Genomic DNA, 27,926 nt, shown 5'->3' with positions numbered 1-27,926 from the left:
TTGGCATTGTAAATAACAAAGCTATTAATTTCGCTACTTTTAAAACAAGCACATTAATAAAAAATGTGTCCTTTACAATACCAATAGCTCAAAATTTCCTAATGCGAGACCTATTGCATTGCTGTGCTTCTCTCCCCTGCTGCACTCTCCTGCTCTCTAGAGATGTGGCCTAACGACCAAAGCTGCCATCTAAGTCACGTAAATACAAAACATGTTGCATTCCAAATGCTATAGGTGTCACATTCGCGAAAGTTATAACTATTGACGTTGTAAATGACAAAGCTATCAATTTAGCTATTTTAAAAACCAACAAATAAATAAAATATTTGTCATTTACAAGACCAATAGCTCCAACTTTTCAAATGCAAGACCTATTGCATTTCCAATGCTTGTTACTATTTCTAGGCATTGGCACCTGAAGAAGAGCCAGAAACATACAATAACATGTCCAAGTAGGGGAACCCAGGCTTGGGCACCGCTGGATCATGAGGCCTAATGATCACAAAGAAAAAACCTTTGCCATTTTCACTTATAAAGGTGGTCTTCCATTATTTTTGATCAAAAGTATTCTCCTCTTGAAACTATGACCTCTTACTCTGATATACACAAAATCAAAACTACACTATGCACTGCTAGATATTTAAAGGAGCATGCTCTTCTAGTTGAGTATTCTGCCTTTTAAACTATCTAAAAGCTTCTTTGCTGTTCATCAGATATCCCTGATGAACAGCACTATATATACATACCACATTGTGAGGTTACAAGCACCAGAAGCAAAGGCAGAGGTGTTGTTAAGGCTGTGATTACAACCACTGGGCAAAATACGAGTGGTACCTGTCTGCCCACTAATCAGCATTGTCACGAGGTGCACAAATTTGCGAATGCACAGTTTTCACATCATTCCAAGTTTGATACCTGAGCAATTGTATATTGTGCACAAATTTAATGAACTCACACATTAGTGGTGTTCACATTTCAATTTGAAGCTATTTACTCCTGCAAAACCTGCCACAAATTGCAGAAGCAAGTATCTATATCGAGCCCAAATTGTGTCCTATCTGTAAGCCCATTTAGGGTATAAAAAAGGCAGTTTCACCTAAGATGGGTTTTGACCATGGATTGTAATATGGGCCTAAATTGGGCCTATGAGGTGGTAGAGGAGAAGGAGATGGAGTATCTTGCTTGGTCAGTTAGGCAGCCTTAGACCGTGTGAATCTATTTATCAGTGCCCCTATAAATAAAGTACCCTTAGTGCAAGAGTGAAAACGACTACAGATAGCATTGTAGATGAAAGGATAATAAAATAGAGAGATCTGGAGATCAATGCTACTGTAAGCAAGAAATATTATTTATAATGTGATTTTGGTCGTTGACATGCACCCTCAATAGCTATGTATCTCGATGTAGTAAAATCTTAGTGTCAATAGAATCAGAGTTAGGTCCTCATTATGAGTACAGCAGTCCGTATTACGAGTTGGGCAGATTGTCATTGCGAAGACCGTGGCTGGACTGCCAGCACTGCCAGCACACCGCCGGGATCGCTGATGGGGGAAGGCAGCCTCCATTGGGCAGTATAGAGGTACAATTCTGCCATCCGTATTACGAATCGACTTCCCGAAGAGCCGACCACGGCGGTCAGACTGCCACCTAATTGTCAACAGAAACAAAGGATTTGTAGTGCATACTCACTCTTTTCCAATTCTCCCAAGCCCATTTCAACATGGATCAGTTTCTCCAGGTTCCCCTCTACACAGAAGAATCTTCACCATGAGGAATACGACCCTGTCTTTGATGAAATACAGGTAAGTACTTTGGTACCATGTACCCATTACCTGGACTGTCCACAAATGGGTCGGATTCCAGCAATAGGTGGTTGGTATATTTCCACATATATTATGCATATGTGTACATTCTACACATATGCAGTCAGAAATTGCAAACAGGCATCAATATATATGGAAATACATTGCCCACCACTGCAAGACTGCAGCAGCCTCACGGCTGGCCCCTCGGGAAACTCGTAATACGGTGGTCGGGAGGCCACAGGCACAGCCATCTCTTAGCGGTCACGGATGCAGTTTTTCAGCAGCCGGACCCTAAGACTAATTGTATATGAAGCTGAATGTATATTTGCTTACAGGATGTCTCCCACAAACATATCCAAAATTAATTAAAACATTTGGAGCTCATTCTACGTCTTGTGCAATCCCGGATCATAATTATGCATCTGGTAATTGCTGATATTGCATGATGCAGTATTTACTAGGTGTGCAATTGCTGTACCATTAGAATTTAATTTCTCAGAAGGTGGGATGAAAGGGGTATAGCACATATCATTTTTCCATGTTCCAAGGTGCACCAACTCAGAATGTGCACAATTTGCCCACACCAGAGCAAATTGTGTGGGCAAACATTTAAAGGATGTACGGTTAGCATCTGAGGTCAGTGTCATTATGCCTATGAATTAAGCAGCCATATTGCATCTTGTACTTGCACATTTACACCCACATCAGCATATATATGTATACATCTATCTATCTATCTATCTATCTATCTATCTATCTATCTATCTATCTATCTATCTATCTATCTATCTATCTATCTATCTATCTATCTATCTATCTATCTATCTATCTATCTATCTATCTATCTATCTGACTATATATATATATTTATATATATATATATATATATATCACCGTTTTCCGCGTTCCGCTGACAGCCTCTCGCCTACTCGCAGCGCTGCATAGCACCTCGGACACGGACCAGTTAAGTGCAACTCATTTAATGATACAGAGTATGCCGCATGACGTTTCGGCTCCTCGGAGCCTTGCTCACATGACATATTTATATATCTATATATTACCTACTGGCGGTTGCCAGTAGGTAGTTATAGTTAGGACCTAGTTTCCATAGGAAATCCACAACATTCTATTTGGAATAACTTTGGTGCTGGTGGACAAATCTTCGTGAATTTCTCAAAGAAAATGGCCTGCTCAGTTCCGCTCCTTCCCTGAAAATGTGGGGGTGATTCATCAAGTGGGGGCCTAGAAAAAAGGGGGGTCGCAAAACATGTTTTCCCCATGCAATTTTGCATATGGACCTTTAGCCAGGGCTACAGCCCGAACGGCTGAACGGAAATACACGAAATTTAACAGAGAGGTAGAGTTTTGTTCGCAGATTGTGCTTTTTGTTAAATGGTGTAAATCCGTTCAGTAGTTTCTAAGAAAATTGCAAGTAAAATCATAGCGATATCTAGAGACGGAGTTCAGCACGCGTACTGAAATCTGTTCAATTACGAGTGCGAGCTGCATGCTGATTGGCTGTGAACTGTCTGTCAACACTCGAAACCAGGAAGTGTTGGCGGCCATCTTGTGCCTCGCTAGAACCGAGTCACAAGAAAACAGTAAAACAAAGTTCAGAAATAAGGAAAGGCGGTAGGATAGAGACATTCTGACCCTCTAGGCTTGCTCAGGGGGTCGTACATGGATGTTTAGGCTCTATTTTTTATTTTATTTTTTTCAAAGAAAAATCGCAGCATACGCGTAGGGAAATAAGTACAATTACGAGCAGGAGCTGCATGCTGATTGGCTGTCAATACTCCAAACCAGGAAGTGTCGGAAGCCATGTTGTTTGTCGGGAAAGCAGAGTCAGAAGAAAACAGTAAAACAAAGTTGAGAAATAAGGAAACGGGGCAGGGTAGAAACATTCTGAGCCTATAGTCTTGGTCAGGGGTGGTATATGGATCTTTAGGCTCAATGTTTATTTTTAAAAAAAAAATGGCGGGGTACTCGTGCAGTACTTGTACGCGGTGGAAAAGGTGAAAAAAAAGTAGAAGTCTGTTTTATTCATTAGGGCCCGGGGGGGGAGCAAATTACGGGGGCAATTTTTCTGCATAATGGGGGCTTGTAAAGTGCCCCGAGCTCTGGGGAACGGCACTCCTCTGGTTTTAATTTTGAAGTATGGGGGGGTTACGGCCCTACTCCCCACAGTCTCGGTGAGCGGCACCCCTCGGGTCTTTTTAAAAAAAAAAAAATTTTTGAGCTCTCTCTCTCTCCCCGTACACGTTGCGGGGAACACCACATTTCTGGGGCAGTGATATGTAAAATGACCTTCCAGCTCCAGGTATCTGCATTGTCTGGAGTTTTTTATTAATGTTGGGAGGCTGGGCTTGATAATACGTCCTTGTAAATTCCCATGTTAACATGGGCTTCTATGGGAAATAACAAGGCCGTATTATCAAGCTCATTATCGCTGTTTTATCGGCAGTTTCCTGCCAATAAAACGGCGATAGTTTTAACACCGGTCCTTGATAATATGCACGTAAGTTTACTGGTCAAAAAAAGAGCAATGAGCCATATTATCAACAAAAGGCGATACATTATCGTCGCATTTATCAGCAGGGAACTGCTGATAAAGCGGCGATATTGGGCTTGATAAAATACCCTTGTGAATAACCATAGGAGCCCAGGTTAACACCAGAACCTGGGCTGCTATGGGAAGTTAAAAGGGCCTATTATCAAGCACATTATCGCCGCTTTTTCGGCAGTTTCCTGTCGATAAAAGCGGCGATATGTATCGCCTTTTGTTGATAATATGCTCCTTCATTTCTATGATAGTATGTAAAGCTTTCCTTTTTTTTGGGTGTAGCAGTTGTACACTCTTCGCATGCTCAGCGTCGTTTCGAAGCCCACGTTTTCTTTTTCTTCAAGTTCAACAAGCAAACCTTTCTTTTTATCAGTTAGTAAATCTGTCGCTTTCTTTTCCCGGTTCATGTGTGTCATCCGCTGCTGTACTTTTGTGCAGTATTAATAGTCATATTTTTTATATATTTATTTGAAAGGTAGTGCCGAGGTGCCAAACGTTAATTACGTACTCCGTCCACCACCATTTTAGTAGTTTCTCACCGTTGTGTTTATTATATCTGTTAGTTAGAACTAAGTAGTTTTCAATCCTAGTCTTGAATATCTTACTATAGTATTTCATCATTATTTTTATTGTGGACCGTCATACCCCTCCCCCACAAATAAAAGAAGTATGTCTTTTTTTTATTAACTTTTATTAAATAATAAATATAAACGAAACTCAATTATAACTATATTAGAACTGGAAAAATAACGTAAACAATGTTATAAACAAATTGTGAAATGGATTCCAAAAGGTGTCCGATTGGTAATCTGCAAAAAAAAAAAGAAAATTAGAGTTTAGAATTATGTAGATGTGAGTAAATGAGCTGAAGCATTACGGGGCATATTATCAAGAACGGCGATAAAATTATCGCCGTTTCAGCGGCAGGAAACTGCAGCTAAAGCGGTGATAATGGGCTTGATAATATGGTGTTGGGAATTCCCATAGCAGTCCAGGTTCTGGTGTTAACCTGGGCTACTATGGGAATTCACAAGGGCATATTATCAAGCCCATTATCGCCGCTTTAGCGGCAGTTTCCTGCCAATGAAACGGCGATAATTTTATCGCTGTTCTTGATACTATGCCCCTACAAGTTTCGGTAACTATTCGGTTTTGCGTGTGCAGTGTGACTCGTACATTCCAGTTCTGTTATAGTGCCGCGTTAAAGTGGTGTCTATATGGAAGTGCCTACTGCGTTACTGACGCCCGTTATGGCGACTTATTTCTAATGCATTCCTATGAAGGCTTTACAGATCTAGGCATCTGTGCTTACCGTTGTATAAACCCTGCGGGTAAACATTTCAGCCAGTTGGTGTCACAACTTATTCTAAACAATTCTTCTACACGTCTAAACGTCGAAGACAGCAGTGTCCAAGTTTAAGAGAGAAAGAGAAATGATGTCACAGAGAGTGAGAGAGAGAGAGAAAACAACATTAAAACTGTGTCGCAGAGTCTGGAGTTGAGATTTTTTCTTGAAAAGTGAGATGTAGATTTACTGACTACTTGCATCACTTTACCCATGTTAAAAGTGACTCAAAAGTGGCGTAATAAGGTTGTGGATCTGTTTGTCAGACTGTTGTAACGTATCTGTTGTCGCCCAGGCTTGATAATATGGCCCTCTCTCGTTTCACAAATAAAGCTAACACTACAGTTTTACGAGTGCAGTGTACCTGGTACATTTGACTTGTTATAGTGCCGCGTTCAAGTGGTGTCTATATGGAAGTGCCTACTGCGTTACTAACGCCCGTTATGCCGAATTATTTCTAATGCATTGCTATGAAGGATTTGTAGATCTAGGCCTCTGTGCTTACCGTTGTATAAACCTTGCGGCCAAACACATAAGGAAGTAGACTTCACAACTTCACTTCAACAATTCTTCTACACGTCCAAGCAGACAGCAGTGTCTAAGTTTAAGAGAGAAAGAGAAATTATGTCACAGTGAGTGAGAGAGAGAAAGAGAGAGAAAACAACATTAAAACTGTGTCGCAGAGTCTGGAGTTGAGATTTTTTCTTGAAAAGTTAGACGTATATTTCCTAGCTCCTTGCATCACTTTACCCATGTTAAAAGTGACTCAAAAGTGGCGTAATAAGGTTGTGGATCTGTTTGTCAGACTGTTGTAACATATCTGTTGTCACTGCTCGGAGGTAATTATAGATTTTACAGAGAAGCTGCTGTACACTACGCACTCTGGGCCATAATATCAAGCCTGGGCGACAAAATTATCGTCACTTTATCGGCAGGAAAGTGTCGCTAAAGTGGCGATAATGGGTTTGATAATATGCTCTTTGGAATTCCAATCAAAGCTCATGTTAGATGTCCTTCACATCTAACATGAGCTTCGATTGGAATTCAATAGAGCATATTATCAAACCTATTATGGCCACTTTAGCGGCAGTTTGCTGCCAATAAAGTGGCGATAATTTTGTCGCCAAGGCTTGATAATATGGCCCTCTCTCGTTTCACAAATAAAGCTAACACTACAGTTTTACAAGTGCAGTGCACCTGGTACATTTTACTTGTTATAGTGCCACGTTCAAGTGGTGTCTATATGGAAGTGCCTACTGCGTTACTAACGCCCGTTATGCCGAATTATTTCTAATGCATTCCTACGAAGGATTTGTGGATCTAGGCCTCTGTGCTTACCGTTGTATAAACCTTGCGGCCAAACACATAAGGAAGTAGACTTCACAACTTCATTTCAACAATTCTTCTACACGTCCAAGCAGACAGCAGTGTCTAAGTTTAAGAGAGAAAAAGAAATGATGTCACAGAGAGTGAGAGAGAGAGAAAGAGAGAGAAAACAACATTAAAACTGTGTTGCAGAGTCTGGAGTTGAGATTTTTTCTTGAAAAGTTAGACGTATATTTACTAGCTCCTTGCATCACTTTACCCATGTTAAAAGTGACTCAAAAGTGGCGTAATAAGGTTGTGGATCTGTTTGTCAGACTGTTGTAAGCTATCTGTTGTCACTGCTCGGAGGTAATTATAGATTTTACAGAGAAGCTACTGTACACTACGCACTCTGGGCCATAATATCAAGCCTGGGCGACAAAATTATCGCCACTTTATCGTCAGGAAAGTATAGCTAAAGTGGTGATAATGGGTTTGATAATATGCTCTAAGGAATTCCAATCGAAGCTCATGTTAGATGTCCTTCACATCTAACATGAGCTTCGATTGGAATTCAATAGTACATATTATCAAACCTATTATGACCACTTTAGCGGCAGTTTGCTGCCGATAAAGTGGCGATAATTTTGTTGCCAAGGTTTGATAATATGGCCCTCTCTCATTTCACAAATAAAGCTAACGCTACAGTTTTACGAGTGCAGTGTACCTGGTATATTTCAGTTGTTATAGTGCCGCGTTCAAGTGGTGTCTAAATGGAAGTGCCTACTGCGTTACTGATGCCCGTTATGCAACTTATTTCTAATGCAATGCTATGAAGGCTTTGTAGATCTAGGCTGCTGTGCTTACCTTTTATAAAGAGTGCGGCCACCGGAGTTCACCATTCGACTTGAACTCTGCTTCTATACGTCAAAGTATATTCAATAAGTTGCAGAGAATTCCGTTGCTGTTGCTCGATAGGCCGTGGTTGCTTCTGAACGATGTTTGGTGAAGGAAACAAAAGGACGTTTTGATTAGTCATCGTAAACTGAGTTGCGTAACTACTATCAAAAGTGAATTTTAATGTGGGTTCTTAATATTCTGTAGTTAGACTGTTGCAGCTCCAGCAAACAAAGGAAGATCAATAAGTTAATAGAGGCCTGGGACGGCCTCGTGACGCAGAAAAAAAATACTATCATGGACGCACAATTAATAATAATAGAGGCCTAAGCACGTGGCGTAGTACAGAAATACGACACAGAAATTTATGCACGCACAATTTTTAAGATTAGAGGTGTATAGGACCTTGTGACTTATAAATAAATATTTCAATTATGTAAGTACAATTTAAAACCATTGAGGGGTAGGAAAGCCATATGAAGGATAAAAAAATAGCATTATGCATATACAATTTACAGTGGAGGCTGATGTTGTGACGTCTTCTCTTACCTTTGCTTCTGTCGTCTTTTGTCATGTCTTGAAAGGCTGTGGTTTCGCTGAGTCTGGGGTGTTTTCGACAGTCTGTCTATCACCGAAACAGAGACAGGCAAAAGAGAGCATGCTCACGTCAGTGCCAGCATTATATGGGAACCGCGGGGGCTGACCACACCAAGGCCAGGGCCGTCATTGGTAGCGTTTTCGCGGTCTGTAAGAATGATGGCCCTGGGGGACATGCCATTGGGTAATATATTGGTTTCCAGGCTAAATAATAGCAAGCATGCTAGGTGGTGGCATGTGGGTAGTGTGGGCGGGCGTGCACCGCACATGTGCAAGTATGAGTGTGTGCACTAACAATTAACAACAGAGAGAGATGGGGGCGGAGTTATAATGTGCGCAGAGGCAGGCCCAGAATCGGATCTGCAATGAGTCAGCACTTCTAATCATTCTCCTTAGCGCGCCCTGAGCTCTGATTTGTCACTGAGAGGGTGATCGCACCATAGTTGTACTGCTTATCATACTCAGAGTGTACCCGCACATACGGTACAAATATGCTTTGACGTTATGCGTCGCATTAAAGCTTCGGTGTGACGTCATGTATGGCGTTCTGTACGCGAAAGGGGGCAATGTTTCTACTTGGTTTAAAACATGTATGTATTTAATGTACATACTAAGGGCAGACATTTGGGATAACTATGAATTTTTTGTAATACTTATAATAATCATATATTACTTTTCAAAAGAATTACACAAATCGCGGTAGAACATCATGCGTACTCGTATTGAAAGAGCTGCGCAAGCGCATCATAAGCGTACGCAAAGTCATGTGACTTTAAAAGTGGAGATTTGATTGGTTCATAACTTTTCCTATTGCGACTGTTGAAAGTTCTGTCCCATTATAATTATTCGACTTTGACTTTCTAAGAAGAAGCATTTGTTCTGAGAATCTTCTCAAATAGAAGGATGATCACAATAATAAGAGCAATGGAGTCATCTTCCAGCAGTTCTTCAGAGGGAGATTTCATTCCTGAAGAACGTCCAAAGAAGAGGAAAGAAGCTCTAATTGGGAAGTTTTTCACTTTTCCAGAAGGTCAAAAAAAGGTTCATGCTCCAAAAGTAACCTGTAAAATTTGCCAAACAACTCTTTCAAGGGGTGATCCATGTAAAAAATACTCCTTTGGCACAGCAAATATGGTGCGACACGTGAAGAACTTGCACCCCAAGAACTTTGCTCAAGCTGCAAGACGGAGGTTGCACGAGAACCCACCTGCTACTACACCAAGCACATCAACTGCGGCAGTAGCATTTTCAGCAAGCATTCCAAATCCACATATTGATTCTGACTTTGTTAAATTTAAAATTCTATGCATTTATTCATAGTTGTTCTTTTTTCATTCTTTTGTTCCGCTTGGAATTTGTTGAGAAAACACAACAAAAATACAAAAAAAACCCAGTTCTTTTTAGAACTACCTTCACTGGTCAAATAAAGAACTATATTTATATTTCTATCGTAGTGTGTAAAAGTTTGTCAGAATGAATGTGTAGTTCATAAATGAATATGTTACTAGTGTATGGAGAATGTGAAAGTGCAGAACTATAAGGAACTGCTACAGCATAAATCTATAAGGTGTTTATCTATAGTATACTGTAGTATGTCCGAAGCACTTGAATGTATCATATGTACATAAATATGTTACAAGTGTATGCTTTAATTTGCGCTGCTGGTGAAAGTGCCTCGGTGAATTTGTATGTGTTAGGGGCGTATTTACAATCCCCTTGTGCCTTTTTTACACAGCCGTTGCGTCACTTTTGTGACACAGCGGTGGTGCAAAAGAGGTGCCATGGTGTGTGCTATTAACAATGTGATGCATCTGGAGGGTGTATTGCATTGTAAAGCGCTGCGCCAGAAGAGGCTTTCTTGTGCAGAAGGGAGTGCAGCAAGGCCTCGTAAAAGTGACTGAATGAAATGTATAACATTTTATTCAGTGAGTTTTGAGCTTATGCTGCGTCATAACCTTGCACATGCTTGAAGCAGGTGTAAGGATTGATACAGCATTGTGAGCATAGGGCCCCAAGAGAATTGCTGGAGCTGTGTTATACTTGCAACCGACGTCAAGCAATAATTCATCCAAAAATTACTTTGCAATTTAGTTTTGTTATTATTTTATAATAAGAATATGAAATATAATCTAAAAAATAAAATAAATATAAATATTTATATTAAAAATATCAGGAATTAGTATAGAAATAAAGACATAATAATTAATACATTTATAAATTATCATTTACAAAACCTTTGAAATTCACTGAAAAAACCAAAGGTTTCACACACGTTATAGTTAGGAATTAGCATTTAAAAAACCTTGCAAATTCATTGATAAAACCATAGGTTTCACACACGTTATAGTTAGGAATTAGTATTTAAAAAACTATGCAAATTCATTGAGAAAACCATAGGTTTCACACGTTATAGTTAGCTGAACATTTCCCTCATACAAAACCTTTGAAATTCTTCCGTTATAGTTAGCTCTGCTAACTATAACTTGAGCGCCCGCAATGCACTGCTGATGACATCACATATTACATCACTCATGACATGGTCAGTGACATCACTCATGACATCACTGATGACATCTCAAATGACATCCCTGATGACATCACTGATGACATCATCCTTGTGGCAGACCTCCTCTTACTGTAATATAACCTTTGATACACACGATCAAAAATAGAAACTAACATTTTAAAAAAAATGGAGATACCAATTCCAGTTAGAACAACCTATTGAGTAATCCCAAAATCTAAATACACATCCACTCATTCACCAACAGTTCTATATAGTCACTCATACATGTACTCACTCATCATATGTACTCATACACCTATATATCCTGTTATACACCGACACTCATCTATAGAGTTACTCACACACATACTCACACATGCAAATAAACTATCAAATATCCATTTACTTGCATATACAGCCATACACCCACCACTACACTAACTTCTACAGAATCTTTGACATACTTACTCTCTTAAACAATTACTTATAGAAACACATATCCATACTAATATTATAAAGAGAGAGACCAAACCTTTGAGGCGGGTAATCTCAGTAACGACAGCACCAATCACAACACCCAATACAGCGTTGGAAAGGGCAGTTGCAGCAGAAGGACATAGGCTATGCAGACGGATAAAAAAATGTATAAAAAAAATTGCAAAAAACGACATCATCCAGAAGGCCGAGGGTCAAAATAACATCAAACAGGAAATGATGTAATAATGTGACTCACGGGGGAGGAGCTACGTTAGCAACCAAGATGGCCGCGTAAGCTCCCGGCTCCGCCGACCTCCGCCAGCAGCTCGAATATCCTGCCTTTAATCCTGGACTCACACCAGATTTCCGTGTTCATGAAGTTTTTCAGCTTCTAAAGGTGCAATCCCGAGTTTTCTACCTCTTCCGCAGATGAAGATACGCTGTGTTTCCATTCTCGGCCTAACAACGTGTGGAAGCCGGGGCCTCGATTTCTAGTCTATCCGGATCGGAATTGATCAACATCGGCCGTGAGACCTGGACTGAGCCCGGTCTCCCGAAGTGTGCCGTGAATTGTTGATTTTTGGTGATGATCCTGTGCACAGTCTACACCGAGGACGCACCAGCGTGCCACACCGGCTGCCGTGGTGGGGGTCTGGTGCCCGGAGACCTTGCTACCCTCTCGGGGTCGAAGGGCTGGGGCCCTCGCTACCGGCGACGGTGTGTTCTGCCAGACGAGGAGCGCCCATTGTTCGACATCGGATTTGCATGGCCTGTTACCCCGGAGTAGCCGGTCTCCGGGGTTCAAGTCCTGCTCTATCGCCTATTGAGGGGGGATGGAGCGGACGGAAGGCACGCCATCGCTGCAGGCCATCATGGCCGCCATTGGAGCGCTCCATTCGCACACCATCGCTGTGGTACCAGCGTTGCACTGCACATCTGAGATCGAGGTCCCCGTGCAGATCCCAGATTTAATGAGCCTTGGCGGTCCCCAATTAACAACAAGATAGCCCGTGTTTATCGCCAGCGTCTCCTGCGCGAATCCGCCGCCGCCTAATACATCTATAGACGGTTTTCTGTGTGGTAACAAGCTTCTCAGTGACTATTGGAGATGTTCGTTGTTCCTGGACACCTTTCCTCGTTCGACTAGTGGATTTCGTGAACTTTTATCCTGTTTTCGAACCTTCTGCACTGACGTGAACTTTTATGAACGCTCTGCCTTTTCCATAAAGATGGCGGCTCGAGTGAAAAAGACTCTTATGAAAGATCGTACTGGCCAGGGCTGAGCTTGATCGCTTGGACCTGATACAATAACTTTATACAATGCCGGGGTTGTGCCTATAATGTGACGGGAGTCGGATGGTTATTGACTATACTCCCCCGACGGGTTTGTATATTTTGCTGGATATTGATTGTACTATGTTCCGGGGTGGTCGCTACCGGCGGGGGGTACGGGAGACCGGGAGTGTGTTTGCTTTTTCCTCCTGTGGTATGTTCCGCCCTTCATGCCATGTGAGTCATAATTGCGCCGCATCAAGGGGCACGCTGGGGGCGTGACACGCTGGGGCCCTGACAAACGCTGTGGACGTGTGTCCGTGCTGTGGGCATGTATCCGCCCTTCATGCCATGTGACACGCCAATTACGCAATTGCGCCACATCAAGGGGCATGCTGGGGGCGTGACAAACACTGGGGGCAGGCGCTACGTTCCGCACTTCATGCCATCTGGGTCGTAGATCAATCAGATCGTCTACTGTGGCCGTGTGCTGGGGGCGTCACAAAGGCGTTCACCTCGTAGCGTGGTAAGTAACCATTCGCAAGACTCCCTTGGGGGACTGCCCGTTGCCTCACACATACTGGGGGTGCCGAATGCAGTGTGTGCCTTGGCCTGGGTGCGTCTGAAAGGGCCGAACGCAGTGTGTGGCTTGGCCTGGGTGTGTCTAAAAAGCACTCGGGGCCGAAGAGCGTCGGTGTTGGTCATAAAAAAATAAGAACAGAGGGAAACAATCATTCAAGACTCACACAATTCTAATTGTTAGACGGTCGCCGCTGGCCCTCAAGTGGGGGCACACAGGACTGAGCGTGCCTGCAGGGACAATTACTGCAGCCTCTCATGCGCGCTGTTACTGAACTATCACATTAAACCAAATTACATGCGCCTGCTAACATCAGCCTGGGCTGTAGCCGGGCTCAGGTGGCGGATCACTACACTAATTACATGCACCTGCTAACATGAACCAGGACTGCAGCTGGGCCTCAAGCGGGGGGACACGCACCTGCTAACATCAACCAGGGCTGCAGCTGGGCCTCAAGCGGGGGAACACGCGAATGACCGTATCTGAATTAGCCCAGCACCATGTGACTCTGGGCAATAGCTCGCTTAATCTTCCCGACGGCCCCCAGCGCCTAGAGACCCTTACGGGTGATTGTGCGCTTTACAAATGTGGATTATTATTATATTATTATTATTATCTCAGATACACTCACTTATATACATCAATACTCACATATACTAGTTTAAAACATATGTAGTTACTAATAAATGTACCTTTGAGACAGTCATTCACTCACTAACACACCCATACACACACTCATCCACCCATACAGTCCTGCACACATACTGTCTTCAAAACACATACAAACAGTGAGACAGTCATTCATGCATCTGTGCGCTAAGTAATACTCCCCACCGAACCGTACAAACACTCATTTTGGTACTCGAAAAACCAACTAATAACCCATATACACACTCATGTAGCTACTCACCAACCCATGCAGCCACTTATATACAAAGTGAGACACTGATACAGATATTTAAATATTTAAAGATTACTCGCTAGTACACCTATTCACTAAGATATACTTAATAAGTCAGTTATACAATCAATTTTACAAAAAAAAAACATCCATTTAGACACTTATTTACCTATTTATTCTTCCATTGACCTTTAGATATACATACATTAAAAAAATATATTTTTCAGAAAGACACACATTCACTGGATGATGTCATCAGTGATGTCATCAGGGATGTCATTTGAGATGGCATCAGTGATGTCACTGACCATGTCATGAGTGATGTAATATGCGCAAGTTATAGTTAGCTGAGCTAAATATATAACGGAGGAATTTCAAAGGTTTTGTATGAGAGAAATGTTCAGCTAACTATAACGTGTGAAACCTATGGTTTTTACAATGAATTTGCAAGGTTTTTTAAATGCTAATTCCTAACTATAATGTGTGTGAAACCTATGGTTTTTTCAGTGAATATATATATATATATATATATATATATATTACCTACTGGCGGTCGCCAGTAGGTATATATAGTTAGGATTTTTTCTCTATGGGATTTTTGAAAATTCTATGTCTAATAACTTTGGCGTTTGTGGACGGAATTGGCTGAAATTTCAGGAAAATGGCACATTTTGTTTCTGAGCAGCCCTTGAAAATTTGGGGGGGGTTCGTCAAGGGGGGGCCGAGAAAAAAGGGGGGTCCCAAAACGTGTTTTTAACATTGAGTTTTCCCTAGGGCGGTTGGCCTCACTTTTAGCCCGAACGGCTGAATGGATTTGCACGAAACTTGGCAAAATTGTAGGGACTGGTAGCCCGATGTGCCTTTGCTAGGTCTCAATATATGTGCTTCAGTGGATTTTGAGAAATTAACGTTCAAAAAAAGATATATATCTGTAACAGCGGACCGGGCAGCGCTCCGGTTCGCGGACTTTTCGCGGTACGGAGCTTTGTGAAGCGAAGCTGATTGGTTCTCCGGCGTCTGTGAACATTCCAAACAGTCCGTAGCGGCCGCCATCTTGTCTCTCGGTAGGATCGAGAGACAAGAGGAGGCCAAAGCGAAGGGGCAAATGACCATAAGGGGGCATAGTAGATCCTCGCTGACCCCCTAGGTTTGATGTGGAGGTTTTAAAAGGGCCCCGCGGGGCAAAAAAAAAAATAATAATAATAATCGAACGGCTGAATGGATTTGCACGAAACTTGGTAAAATATTAGGGACTGGTAGCCCGATGTGCCTTTGCTAGGTCTCAATATATGTGCTCCAGTGGATTTTGAGAAATTAACGTTCAAAAAAAGATATATATCTGTAACAGCGCTCCGCTTCGCGTAACGGAGGTTTGCGAAGCTGATTGGTTCTCCGGCGTCTGTAAACATTGCAAACAGTCCGTAGCGGCCGCCATCTTGTCTCTCGGTAGGATCGAGAGACAAGAGGAGGCCAAAGCGAAGGGGCAAATGACAATAAGGGGGCATAGTAGATCCTCCTTAACCTCTTAGGTTTGATGTGGAGGTTTTAAAAGGGCCCCGCGGGGCAAAAAAAAAAATAATAATAATAATCGAACGGCTGAATGGATTTGCACGAAACTTGGCAAAATTGTAGGGACTGGTAGCTCGATGTGCCTTTGCTAGGTCTCAATATATGTGCTTCAGTGGATTTTGAGAAATTAACGTTCAAAAACAAGATATATATCTGTAACAGCGCTCCGCTTCGCGGAGATAAAGTTATCTCTGTATTACTTAGCTGTTGCTAACACCAGTTAGCGACGGCTAGTAGGAGATAGCGACCATCTTGGGCCCCACTTTGCATGTGAGTGATATTTATCACTAATGACATGCAAAGTGGGCATGCCAAGATGTTAGCGACTGGAAACAGTCGCTAACATCGCTATCTGCTCTTACCAACTTTTGGAAATATTCGTGATAAGCGCGAATATCTCCAAAAGCTACCACCTGCCCTGAGCAGTTCTTAGCCATGTTATCCAATGGGAGGTGGATAACATGGCTAAGAGCATTAGCTCGGTAATGCATGAATATCGCTGAGTTTTCAGCGATATTAATGCATTGCGGTCGTTTTTTATCGTATTTGCGATAAACCTTGATAATAGCAAGGTTTATCTGCGATAATTTCTGAAAATGCTTAGCGGTAAAAAATTTGTTGCTAAGCATCGTTAGGGATAAATATTGCTTAACTTTGGTAATATGCCCCAACGTCTGTTAACGTTCGATTCGAAGGAAATCAGGAAGTGTTGAAAAACATTGTCTGCGCCATCTTGCCTTTTTTCAAATGCCACACTTTTGTCGTGCACGGCAGTCATTTTAGATGCCTTGACCAGACCCACTCTCTGCACGCTGTCGATCCTTAGCATGGCTCCCCACCCTCGCAAGCATCTCCCCCAGGCAGTGGTTACCCCCGCTCTCTGTCTTATGCATGGGTAATAAACCACCCCCCATCTGCGCTGCTCTTCCCTGAGAATCACACCCTGTGCCCGCCCGACACCTCCCTTTCGCCCTATTCACTACCGCACCCTCTGACACTCCTTTTCCTCTGTGTCCGATTGTCCAGGCCGGTCCTAGGGTATCAGCTAGCCCTGCAGATGTAGTTTATGGCCCCAGCTGTAAAGAATCACCCCTCTTCAAAGGAGTTATAGTAGATCAAGGCCCACACTCGATGAGATCCGTCACAGCAGACGCGTTCCTATTATCTGAAAACCATCCTGTATTGTGATTGGGGAGGGGACCGAGCCTGAAGCGGAAGATTCCAGGGATGACTCTTTGTACATCAAAGTTTTTACAATTATGTGTCACATTAAAAATATATAGCACTCCAACAAAGTAGTAAGATTATAAAACTTTAATAACTTATAAATATATACAAGAAAACAAAAACAGTAATAACATATAAACATTTTTAGGGAAAAACAACGAAGTAGCGGTCGGCTGTGCAAATAGTCCCAACGCAGCACAACGTCCAGATTTCACTGATTTCGGAATCCGGCGCGGGGCGTCGCGGGGGGTGGGTCATCAGTAGCAAACTGTTGTGCGAATAGTTCCAAGGCAGCAGAACGATGGCACCAAGGTGATGTCCAGTAAGTTGCCGCACTGGTTTTGGTATCCTACAATGCTGCTCCGAATAACGGCGTGGGGCGCCCCGGGGGAGGCGGCGTGAACGGGCCTCTCCAGGTGGAGTCTCGTCTGTTGTAGTGGGGCGCCCCTTTACCGTTTCAGTTGCCATTCCGTCCGCTTTTGGTCCACTGTGTCAAAAGCCGCAATTCAGCTGAGTTGCGCCCACTCTTGCGGTGCAGCGATAGGCGGCTGTCACAGGACTCTCAAAATGGCGGCAGGCTGTTTCCTTTTTGGGCCTGGTCCACTGAAATGGCCCTGGGACACCTTGGAAATCGGACGCTTGTCTGCTAGGTCTTGGACCCCATTCTCAAAAGCGTCCCCTCCGCCTTGAGGATTCATCAAAAGTTTTGGGGGCCCCCGACTCCTGCAGGCTTCTGGTGGGGAGCGGCTGCCATGATTGCTCGCGGAATGACTACGACGGAGCCACGAGATGGTGGTGCTTTCATGGTGATGCCAGCTTCAGTCTGAAACATCCAGAAACAAGGTGGGGCTTTCATCGTTTCGGGAAAAAAAAAAGTTTTCATCCAATGAAAAGTGTTGTTTTTAGGTCATATGATCAAGCCTTCCATCATTAGGAAACCAAAAGTAAAATGAACCAATGAAAAGTTTTATAAACAAGTCACATGACCTGTTATGCGGCATAGGGTATAAAATGCGGAGAAAATACGTTGGCACGTGAGGCGGCGTCAGTAGCGGACCGATGTGCGAATAGGCCGAAGGCAACACAACGCGCCAAGATCCGGATGGCACCGAGGTGGTGTCCAGCAAGTTGCAGCACTGGTGTGGCCATCCTACAATGCTGAAAGTCGGCGTGGGGCGCCCTGTTGGCCTGGGAGTTCTCGTCAGTAGCGGACCGATGTGCGAATAGGCCGAAGGCAGCACAACGCGCCAAGATCCGGATGGCACCGAGGTGGTGTCTAGCAAGTTGTCGCACTGGTGTGGCCATCCTACAATGTTGAAAGTCGGCGTGGGGCGCCCCGTTGGCCTGTGAGATGGCGTCAGTAGCGGACCGATGTGCGAATGGGGCCAAAGGCAGCGCAACAATATTTTCTGAATAGAAGACACCACAAGGCGCTGAGATGCCAAGATCCGGATGGCACCAAGGTGCTGTCTAGCAAGTTGTGGCACTGGTGTGGCCATCCTACAATGGTAAAAGTCGGCGTGGGGCGCCCTGTTGGCCTGTGAGATGGCGTCAGTAGCGGACCGATGTGCGAATGGGGCCAAAGGCAGCGCAACAATATTTTCTGGTTAAATGCTGCAATAAGAACTAGTAGTTTAGATAGAAAAGGGAAACAAACTAAAAAGATGAAACATTGGGAGATCCTGGAAAATTACATCGCTTCCAGATAATAATTTATAATCTCTCCTGGTTAGAGGTTCCTTTGCCTCTTTGTCTTTTCTTTTTCTTTTTCTTTTTTTTTCTTTTTTTCTGATTCCAATGATTAAGCGGACAATAATTCCTGGCATGACTTGAAGTCTGTCAAACATCCAAAGGGCCAGAGATCTCCCGATACGAAGGAATTATTGAGTAAAATGGAGGTGTGCGGAGAAAATCGGATCAGATCAAGAAAGAGACATACCCCTTGTACCCCTCGATAGAAGATCAGGGGCAGTCTTTGTGAATCATCTTGTTCGGATACTGTTGGTCTCCCAAACGCCTTTCTATTTGCATAACCCGCAATATGAGGATATAAAAAAAAAAAAAAAAAAAAAATAAAAAAATATTTTTTGACTAGAAGACACCACAAGGCGCTGAGATGCCAAGATCCGGATGGCACCGAGGTGGTGTCTAGCAAGTTGCCGCACTGGTGTGGCCATCCTACAATGTTGAAAGTCGGCGTGGGGCGCCCCGTTGGCCTGTGAGATGGCATCAGTAGCGGACCGATGTGCGAATGGGGCCAAAGGCAGCGCAACAATATTTTCTGAATAGAAGACACCACAAGGCGCTGAGATGCCAAGATCCGGATGGCACCGAGGTGGTGTCTAGCAAGTTGTGGCACTGGTGTGGCCATCCTACAATGGTAAAAGTCGGCGTGGGGCGCCCTGTTGGCCTGTGAGATGGTGTCAGTAGCGGACCGATGTGCGAATGGGGCCAAAGGCAGCGCAACAATATTTTCTGTATGGAAGATACCACTAGGCGTTGAGATGCGAAGATCCGGATGGCACCGAGGTGATGTCTAGCAAGTTGCTGTACTGGTGTGGTCATCCTACAATGCTGAAACTCGGCTTGGGGCGCCCCATTAGCCTGTGAGATGGCGTCAGTAGCGGACCGATGTGCGAATGGGGCCAAAGGCAGCGCAACAATATTTTCTGAAGAGAAGACACCAAAAGGCGCTGAGATTCGGTTACCACCGAGGTGATGTCTAGCAAGTTGCCGCACTGGTGTGGCCATCCTACAATACTGCTCCGAATAACGGCGTGGGGTGCCCGAAGGGGGGGGGGGGGAGGCGGCGTGAACGGGCCTTCCTAGGTGGAGGCTCGTCTGCTGTAGTGGGGCGCCCCTTTACCGTTTCAGTTGCCATTCAGCTGAGTTTCGGCTGCTCTTGATGCTACAGCGACAGGCGGCTGCAACAGGACTCTCAAAATGGCGGCTTGTTCTTTGGATTTGGGCCTGGTCTACTAAAATGGCCCTGGGACACTTTAGAACTCGGACGCTCGATTTTTTTTTTCCTTTCCTGTACATGCAAAAAAAGGTAAATGCCCGGTACGTTACACGCTTCATCTGCCACGATGTACTCTCCAGAGGAACCGAAAAAAAATATAGTTATGGTAACTATACCATGCATCGTCATATGGAGAGGTGGCACCAATTAATTATAGTGCTGCATAAAAGAGAGATTTGGAGGAGAACCCCCGACCTGCCAGTACATTCATCAAAGAAGTGGCACTGACAGCATCAGAGGCAAGGGAAATGGTCCCAAATATTTAGAACTTTGGAAAGATTAAAATGACATGTTTAGATTGTGGCAAATTAATTTCATGTGGACAGATGAGTGTTACTCTAATAAATACAGCATATGAACATCATCATAGTCGATGGTTGGTAGAGACATTTTGACTATATCCTGGACCTGCCCGTCCTCGCCCAAAATGGCGCCGGAATAAATGGGACTCGTAACTCCTTGTTGTGTACTGGTTGCAGAACCTTGAAATCACGAGATACGTATGCAGTTTTGAAGCATATGGCGGGCGGGGACGAGAATTGATTGAATATTTCAACATCCCTATTGATATTAAGTTCTGATGTGTTATTGATTACTGTACTATTGAAAGTTCGAATTAACGTCACCCATGGTACTTGCCCGCAAATGTATATCTAGATAATTTTATTGTAACTGGCCCTGTCGTATTTTAATTATAAAATGTACGTCCACCGATTCCGCAACTGTTAGACACCTTAGTTCTTGCAACCTAATGGCCCGCCCGTTACGTTCCTCTACAGTGTAAATGTCTACTCATCATATACGATTACAGTTTGCTCCGTGGCCGGCCCACGTGGTTATAGGCTCGTATTTGTATAATGAAATTTTCACAATAAAGGTTTTTAAAAGAAAACATGGTAGTAGTATATACATTGGTAAAGTTTTTAATAATAGTCACTGTTTTAGAATCATTAAAAGGCAAGTGAAATAAAGCAGACCAATTACATGAAGGGTAAAAGGTATAATACGCAGGAACGCAGTAAAGATAAATGGTCAAGGGCTGTTGTGTTTTCTACTCCTGCAACATAAAGTGATCGATAAGAATCTCATATTCAGGCGTATCGGCGACTAAGACAGCAGGTCGACCCTCTTTTGCTCAACGGCTCCGTCATGGGACGAAGAAACGCTCTTTTTCTCGAAAAAAGAATATATTTTACTTGCAGGACAGTTGTAAATTTTCCGGGAAAGTACATTAGCCTGGAACATTATAACATATATTTAAGAAAAAATAATGTTCGGAAGTAATAAAAAGCGTAATTTTTAGGTCATATGACCAAGCCTTTCATCATTAGAATAAGAAAAGTAAAATGAACCAATGAAAAGTTTTATTAACAAGTCACATGACTTGTTATGCTTACGTTACGCGCTGCGCGTCGCGCCCCGGATGACTTCCGGATGCGCTAACGCGGCGCGTCATATGACGCATTACGCGACAACGCAGGTCCAGAATATAGTCAAAATGTCTCCACCAACCAGCGGTCGGAACACAACCCCTTTCAGCAGGCTAAATAGTTCTGTTAAATGACAACAGAAGGGACAGGCAACAAGAACCATCAGTCAAAGAGGGGAGGGCTAGTTCTTCTCTACCGGGTTACATTGGGGCGCTACCGGAACTGATCGAATTGGTAGTCTACAGTGTTTCTGGATGTTTCAGACTGAAGCTGGGGTTAGCATGAGAGCACCACCATTTCGTAGCTCCGTCGTGGCCATTCCGCAACCAATCATGGCAGCCGCTCTTTATCGTTATTTTGGGCGGGGTGGGTGGCGGAGCCGAGCTGTTTTGCAGCCATCATTGTGTGGAGTTCAGTTCATCTCACTAGTTTTGTATTTGTCATGAGGGGTTGTTCCTAATGTTTCTATTTTAGCGAGGTCAAAAAGAGATCCCATTAGTGGCCTACTGATTTTGCTCGATTCCTTTTCTTTTTTTTTCACGATTTTTCGTTATCTGCAAAGACTAAACAGAGTATTGCGACTCTGTGTCTGTTTGTAAATAGAGAATGAACCAAAGAGAACCAATTCTAAAACAGTAAATGCTTGGATAACAATCAATCAAATGGAGAGAGAAGCAGGCACGACGTATTACAACGGGGGCAAAGGCCTGCGTTAACTACCTTTCACTATCTGCAAAGAGAGAGTACTCCTAATAGAAATGAGGGGGGGGGGGCACCATTCAAAGCAGATCAGTGTGCATAAACACGAAAATTTTTCACTTACCACGTACTTGACATTCGACAGCTTATGATATTTGCTATTAAAAAACCATTGAAATTCACTGAAAAAACCATAGGTTATAGACCATATATAGTTAGGAATTAGCATTTACAAAACCTTGAACATTCACTGAAAAAACCATAGGTTATAGACCATATATAGTTAGGAATTAGCATTTAAAAAACCTTATTTTACTCACACAAAACCATTGAAATTCCATATATAGTTAGTTGCACTAACTATATATCGCGCACCCGCAATCCACTGCTGATGATGTCACATATTACATCATTCATGACATGTCAGTGACATCACTGATGACATCACTGATGACATCTCAAATGACATCACTGATGACATCACTGATGACATCTCATTTGACATCAATGACCACATCACTGATGATATCATTCATGTGACAATACAATGCATCTCCTCACATTTTAATATAACCTCTGTTTCACCCAGTGTTAAATACAGAGTATAATTTTTGAAACCATTGACACACCAATACTAGTTACTACATACGCACTCACTGATTCCTACGTCTACACACACATTCACTCATTCACCCATACAATCATTCATACATACAATCACTCATCTTTACAACACTATCATATGCACTCATACACCTATACAGACACTCACACTCTGCCACTCATCCATGGAGTTACTCACACACCTAGTCAGTCCTGTAAAGAATCAATCACACTTCCATTTTCTTGTCTATACAGTTAAACATAGAGCACCTTACATTTTCAAACATATACTAACACATACTTACTTTCTTATACAATCATTGATACAAGTACACATTGATCTGCAGAGAGTCACACACCTCCCAGCCAGCCACACACACACTCAGTCTCCCATACAAATACTTGGACAATCAATCAATAACCCATATAGTTAATCATATAGCTACTGATCAACACATGCAGCAGTTTACAGAACAACAGACATAATGATGCACAAATTAAGACAGTTTAGTCACTAACCCATGCACTCAGTGAGACACATTTAATCACTCACTCATACATTCAGTCATGCACCTACTAAATCCTTCGTCCAGACACTTATAGATCTACTCATTCTTCAATATGTAAAACATATTTAAACTTTACAGAAACACACAGTCACTGGATGATGTCATCAGTGATGTCATCAGTGATGTCATTTGAGATGTCATCAGTGATGTCATCAGTGATGTCACTGACCATGTCATGAATGATGTAATATGTGACATCATCAGCAGTGGATTGCGGGTGCGCGATATATAGTTAGTGCAACTAACTATATATGGAATTTCAATGGTTTTGTGTGAGTAAAATAAGGTTTTCTAAATGCTAATTCCTAACTATATATGGTCTATAACCTATGGTTTTTTCAGTGAATTTTCAAGGTTTTGTAAATGCTAATTCCTAACTATATATGGTCTATAACCTATGGTTTTTTCTGTGAATTTCATTGGTTTTTTAACAGCTAATATCTGTAGCTGTAAAATGTATTCTTCTTTAAATCCAAAAATATATTTTATATGTTTATGAATAATTTTTTTTTTAAATATTTTTTTTTCTTCGTTCCCGCTTCGCGAATCGGGAAGCTTCCCGTTAGCTGACCTTGATGCCGCGAAATAGACCGCGAGCCGGTAAACGTTTCTTTACCGCAAGTGCCGCGTTAGAAAACAACATCGTGACGCCTCCCGTCCGCATGACGTTCCACGTTGTCGCGTGATACGTCATATGACGTGCTACGTTAGCGAACTGGTACGCGAAGCGAGTGCCAAAGCGCAGGTTTCTGGAAGCAAACCGGGAGGCCCTGCAAAGCGCTTAACGTAAACACAGCAAGTCATGTGACTTGGTAATAACACTTTTCATTGGTTCATTTCACTTTTGGTTTCCTAATGATGTAAGACTAGGTCATATAATCTAAAATGAACACTTTTGATTGGTTGAGAACTCTTGTTTTTCCCAAATGATGAAAATCCCTCCTTCTTTCCTCACTCTGACTTTCATCATTGTGAGAGAAAGACCCTTTGTGATCACTGAGCAATGGCTTCTTTAGTAGCTTCAGCTGGTGCTTCCCCACCACCTCCACCACCTCCAAGGAAGAGAGGACCACCTGCTCAAGTTGTAATTCAACAAGAAGAAGAAGAAGAGGAACAGGAGGACGAGCACGAAGAGAGGCAGTTTTTGCCTGAGCAGCCCAAGACGTCTCACCGGAAAGAAAACTTCATTTGGCAATTTTTTAAAATTCCCAAAGGTCAGAAAAAAGTAAATGCAAGATACGTAACTTGCCTTATATGTCAAGATAGACTGTCCAGAGGGACCGACAAAAAATACAGTTTCGGAAACTACACAATGCATCGCCATATGACTAGGTGGCATCCTAACAACTACAGTGCTGCACAGTTTCGGAACGACCTAGATAATCTCCCTATTATGGCCAGAAGATCTGTTGTACCGGAAGTAACGGGACCAGAGGGCAGGGAGATGGTGCCAAATATACAAATGAGATTTGGTGAAGTAAAACACACCTGCGTATTTTGCGATGGATTCATTTCCTACGGAGAAAGAAGCATCACTCTGATCAACAGAGCTATTGACTATCATATGCAAGTTTGTCCGAAACGCCCAAAATAATAAATACTTCTTTTTTTTGTTTTGTTGCTCCTGTTGAGCCCTTTACAATGAATCGTTTTCATTGCCCCCTCCAAGAAAAACCCAAAAAAATATAAAACTGTTCCGAAAAATTCAAAAACATTAAAAAAATGTTCAGAAAAATAAAAAAAAAAGTTCTTTTCAGAACTACCTCCCCGTTATTAAAAAATTGGTACAATATTTGGAACTGTGCCAACCTCTATTTCTCTTAGTTCGCTTCCTAGTTCGCTCGCTGGTACGCGAACTGGAAGCGAACCAAAAACAGTAAGTATAAGGGAAGGAAACACACACTTATGTTAAAAGAAAGACAGCTATAGGGGAGTAAACTAGAGATACTATTACCCATAATCCACTACTGATGATGTCACATATTACATCATTCATGACATGCTCAGTGACATCATCAGCAGAGGATTGCGGGTTTTTTGGCAACATGCCTTATCCACGGTTTAATAACGCTGCCTTTTGCTTTATATAAGTTTTCAAATTGTATGAAATATATACCAATAGGTCTTTATGAACCTTTAGGTAGTGCTTTTGTTCATGAGGTCTGGTCGCTTCCATACACATACAGATGTTTCAAAGATGATCAAGAAGTTTATCTGAATGGAGAGGAATGCACTGAGACGCCAGATCATTCACTAATGTGTAGGCACATACAGTTACACGATTCATGCAACAAACACCGACCAAATATGGCTTGCGTGTTGCAAGGCACGCCAGTTCCTGCTATCATCCCCACGTTCAAGTTGTTGGAAAATGGTAGTTATTTGATGCTCAATAATGAAGATTGTTCTGAGTTAATTAAAAGTATTCCTTTTATCGTAACAGTAAGTGAACGGGTTATTTGCTGCAGAAATGTTCTATTTCCTCCCACACATGAACATAGGGAGTTTTCAATCTGGCCACAAATACCAACCTTGGGACACGTTTCAACGGCATGACAAGAATAAGAGCTCTTTTGTCTCAGAGAGAGGTGGCCTTGAGTTCGGCCCGTGAAACTTTCGTACTTCACATAGCGAACACCCGTACACAGGTTTGCCTTTCAATTTCAGCAACATGTTTCCGACTATCTTTAACGCATCCTCCACAAAATCCCTGGCACACTTTTTTAAAGTTGTTACCAGTGGTCTCGTGACTTCATTTGAGAAAATCTTTGGAGTCATCCCTGCTCCCTTTCATTCCATTTTCTCCACTCTGGTTCGTGGATTGCATTTTTACTTGCATTACCAGCGGACGCTCTTGTGCTTTTTTACATTTTTAAATATGGATGTCCCTCCTATGCAACCTCCGACCCTGCAGCTGCTGACACTGTTCCGCAATCGCATGCTAGAATATTATGGCACAATGCCGTTGGCGATATTAAGCACGGCATATGGATTATCTTTTCGGTTCTCCTACTTCACCTGTGTCCAGCCTGTATTTCACTGCCTGACCTGTGATTTCGATTGGGCCATTGATTTGTGTCTCTGCGGACCGGTTTCTCCTGACGTCGACTTTAATCAGCTGATGACTCCTATCATTACTCACGAGTTGGTTTGTCCTGGCGAAAGGATTATGGCTGTGGCATTGATGCATGGACTACTTGGTCCCTGGAATTTACTGGCGGCAGCACAGTCTTTCTTGGAACACAGCTTTCTTGAAAACCCACCGAGCTGTCCTCTGATGGTGATAGAGGATCCGGTGCTGGGAGAGCACGTATGTTCTTTTCCGCTTTTAAATTGGATGGCTGAACTGTTTTCGGATGAAGACGGTGACTTCCTGTTGGAGGCTGTTGCAGCTTATTTTGCATACACAGTTATGTCATAGACCTTTTTCATGTTTCATATGCTGAGTACTAGCATTTCATTGACAATTCATTGACTTAATTGTCAAGTTTTTATTATTTACCTTGCCTATTGGCTTAAGACTCGATAAAGTACTTGGCTGTTTTATTTTTCTTTAGCATTGAATTTTCCTAGTTTTTAATGCTTTACCTTGCGGACCGTCCACATATAAACTTGCAATCTGCTCTCATGAGATGGCACTTCTATTATCTTATTCAGTTCGTTTCCGGATCATGGGGAGGTGTCATCTAGGTCCTGGATATCTTTACACCGTGTTAAGTTAGCATGGGCTCATTACCGGTTTAAACGCCATTTTTCCTTTTTTGCAACTTCTGCACACGACATTTAGTTGTTGCTTTAGCTTTCCACCTAGTAGTTCATCGTGGTTTACATGAGAATAATATGTTATTGGTCTACTATCTGCTTTACTTGTTAAACTATATCTGTACAGCGAGTGCTAAAGTTTCAAGAACAACACGATACAGAATTGTTATGAGGTCTGATCTCCACGACTTCATACTCATAACATAAGTGCAACTTCTGCCAATTCTGGGCATGAGGCGGGTTTTATATTGCTTTGCCGAACACACATACACAACAGTTGATGCGGTTCACATGAAGAGAGAGCTGGTGTATGCTGATGTGATTCCTTCAAATCTAAGACACTAAAGTATGGGCACGCCCTAAACCAACACAAAGAGACCTTCTTAGCAAATAATATAATATGTGTATTAGGGAGGGTGAGATATAAGCAGCCGCGGGCCGTGGAGGGAGTTACGGTGAGGCAGGGAGGCGGGGAGGGGGAGAAGCAGGGTGGAGCCCTCTCTACCTTGCCCCTCCCCCTCCCCGCCTCCCTGCCCCACCGTAACTCCCTCCACGGCCCGCGGCTGCTTATAAGTGTTGCTAACTCTTATTCATTTACAGCATGTTAACATACTGTCACCATTCGCTTTTTATGTACTAGTAACTATGCTGGTAATTTTGCTACTGATAATATGTGTACTTGTATTCTCCACCCTGCTTCTCCCCCTCCCCGCCTCCCTGCCTCACCGTAACTCCCTCCACGGCCCGCGGCTGCTTATAAGTGTTGCTAACTCTTATTCATTTACAGCATGTTAACA

Source organism: Lissotriton helveticus, chromosome 2_1 (assembly GCF_964261635.1).
Source record: "Lissotriton helveticus chromosome 2_1, aLisHel1.1, whole genome shotgun sequence".
Lineage (NCBI taxonomy): Eukaryota > Metazoa > Chordata > Amphibia > Caudata > Salamandridae > Lissotriton > Lissotriton helveticus.
Note: the sequence above shows the minus strand (reverse complement) of the source record.